This window comes from Fragaria vesca, linkage group LG5, assembly GCF_000184155.1.
Source record: "Fragaria vesca subsp. vesca linkage group LG5, FraVesHawaii_1.0, whole genome shotgun sequence".
In the NCBI taxonomy this organism is placed as follows: Eukaryota; Viridiplantae; Streptophyta; class Magnoliopsida; order Rosales; family Rosaceae; genus Fragaria; species Fragaria vesca.
In genome coordinates, this window is record NC_020495.1 from 11,258,108 (window position 1) to 11,261,349 (window position 3,242).

A 3,242-nucleotide genomic window follows, 5' to 3' on the forward strand; every position below is an offset into this window, starting at 1 on the left:
ACCAAATCGCAGAGTGACACGTGGCACTTTTTTGTCTACTTCAGCAATGGTTTTTCTTCTTGGGAAAATGCCCATTTAGTCAAAAACAATAAACACAAACCCCATTCCAATGAAAATCTTTTGTCATTTAGTCAAAAAGAATAAACACAAACCCCATTCCAATGAAAATCTTTTGTCCAAGCCCATTCTAATGAATTTAAAAAATAAGACGTTTATATCCTTAGTAATCAAATACACCATATCTCTCTCCCTCTCTCTTTTCCCGTCCCTCACTCTTCTCCAGATCTAAAACTCTCTCTCTCATCCCTCAGATCAAGAAGCCTCTTGCTGGTCTCGTCGCTGGCAGCGTTGGCACAGCGGTAGGAAACCCGGCCGATGCGGCTCTGTTCCCCTAGGTATTGTCCTCCTCCTCAATCCTTCGCCGACAGCGTCTGACGGAACTCTTCGATTTGGGATCGATCTGTTGATAGCGTTTCCGTTTAGAGTGACAACCTCACTCTCCGCCTAGTCCGCCACCATCGTCAAGTCTCCCACCGGACATCCCTCCTCTTTTGGCTACGACATCGTCTGTGTCTTTTTTCTTTTCTTTTTTGGTTGCGTCCTTCTTTTTTTTTGTTGCGTTTTGGTATGAATTGTTGAGTTTTGGTATGAATTGTTGAGCCTGAAGTTTTGCATTTGACTATTACATTGCGTTTAGTTCATCACATATGCAAATAGTTAGCATGAACGGCAAATAGTTAAACTTCTTTTTTCATTTTTTTTCTTTCATTGCATTTTGATTAGTTTCTCTATTAATAAGCTTTGTTTGGGGTCAGCAACTCAGGCCAATCTTGATTATTGGGGGTTATTGTAGATTATTGGGGTCAGTAACCTTTTTAAGGAATCTATAACTCGGTTATTAGGGGTCGGTACCTCAGTTATTGGGGGTCAGTAACTGATTATTGGAGGTCAGTAACCAATTTATTAGGGGTCAGTAACTGATTATTGAGGTTCAGTAACTAATTTATTGGGGGTCAATACTGATTATTAAGGGTCAGTAACCAAGTTATTGGGGGTCAGTAACCGAGTTACCGGTGACCGAAATCCGACGACCAGAGAAAATCTGAGTTACTAGGGGTCAATAACTGGTGACCGAAGAAATTCGGGCGATCGGTGACCGGAGTCCGGCGACTAGTGACTGGAGTCCGGTGAGGTTCCCGGCAGAGTCTTCTCACTTTTTCACTTTCTCTCTCCTTATATATGTTGAAGTGGTGAGGGTAAAATTGTCTTAAAAATATACAAAAATTATTATTTTATTATGTCTTTAATATAGATTTGTATATTTAGGCATAAATAAGAACACCTTATATTGGAATGGGCTCATGTCTATTAAATTCATTGGAATGAGCAATAAAAGGTTTAAATTAGTACTAAATTGACATTTTCCATTTTTTCTTTCTTTTTTCTTCTCTTGCGAAATACTTCACTGTGTTTCTTTTCATCTCTCTTCCTCTTCGTTTCCACTTTTCAAACTATCTCTCCTCTCTAATAATCGATCTGCAACACAACAAATCAAGAAGTTGAATATCACCCTTATCACGTCATAAGCCAGAACAGACAGACCGCACACACTACCAGGACAAGCATTTTAGCCGACGAAAAATTTTCGTCGGCCTGTCAGCTTAATTCGTCGGCTAAGATCTTAGCCGACGACCTTTCGTCGGCTAAGATTTCTTCGGGAAAAGGTCGTCTATGGTGACTTTAGCCGACGACACATGTAGAAGTCGTCGGCTATAGTCCAGAGTTTAGCCGACGAAAAAAATGTCGTCGGCTATAGTCCAAACTTTAGCCGACGAAACATTTAAGGTATTTGTCGGCTATAGTCTAGAGTTTAGCCGACGAAAAACATGTCGTCGGTTATTTCTCCGACTTTAGCCGACGAATAATTTAAAATATTCGTCGGCTAACGTTTGTAATAAAAAATAAAAAACATCTATAGCCGACGAAATATAGTCTATTTCGTCGGCTTTATAGGGATTTAGCCAACGAATTAAAGCGTATTTCGTCGGCTAAAACTTATTTTAAAAAAAAATAAAAAACTTTAGCCGACGAATTAAGGAGTTTTCGTCGGCTATAAGTCCATTCCAGTAAAAAAAAACCCCCGAAATTTCTGAATTACCATTCCAAGCAAGCTGCAAAATACACCAAAACAATTTCATATAACCAACAACAAGCACATAAAACTATATAATTCATTCATCAACTACAGAAAATCTAAATAGTCTAAATTAATATCCGCTTCTGGGGGCTACTGCGGAGGTTGCGACGGCTGGGGTAGCGGTATGGGCGGAGGCATGGGCGGAGCCGGAAGTCCCTGAAGCTGGGCAGCTGTAAAGTCCTGCATGTACTGGAACATCTGCTGCTGCTGGGCCTGCTGGATGGCATGTATCTCGGCAACATAGGCTGCCTGCGCGGCATTATAGGCTGCCTGCGAGGCATTATAGGCAGCCTGAGCAGCTTACTGTTCTCGTAGTCTCTGAACTTCCGACTCTAGCTGAGTCGTCCTGGTGGTCGTGGACGTGGTCCTGCTGCTGGTCGAGGCTGCCTTTCGTTGAAATCCTGTAGTGGTCTTCAGGACCCCCTCGCCTTTCTTTCCTAGACCCCGGCAGTAGAAGTTGTTTGCTCTCGGTGGGAAGGCTGTGGTCATGATCCTCGCCCCAATCGTCGCATCCGAAGTGTCAGTCTGGGACATGGCTTCGGACATCTCTTCCTCCTGCGTGTCCAGCCATGTCTCCCTCACTATAGCACTCATCACCTCGTCACTAGCCTCCCTCACCTTCGCCTAATTGGATAGGAAAAAAATAATTAATTAACATTTTCACATATATATAAGTAAAATTTAAAATTTAAAATTTAAAAACTTAAGATGACTTACAATATCCTCCTGGAAGTCAGGATATGCCTTCTCGTACGTATAGACGTACCGGTTGACTTCTGGATGTTCCCTGGCCGCCTCGTCCATGAAGACAGCGAACGGTCTAGAACCGCCATGATGGTTCCTTGTGTTGCATTGCCGGTTCTGAGAGTTCGCTCGGGAAACGGCCTTCAAAAAAAAAAAAATTATTAGTAAAATATTTAAAAACGGACGTACTTAATGACAAATTAACTAATTAATTTTTTAAATACCTGTTTACGAGGGTTGTTAGAATTCTAGATGTCAGAAGCCAACGCCACTCGTACTCCCTGTACTGGAACTCAGCAGG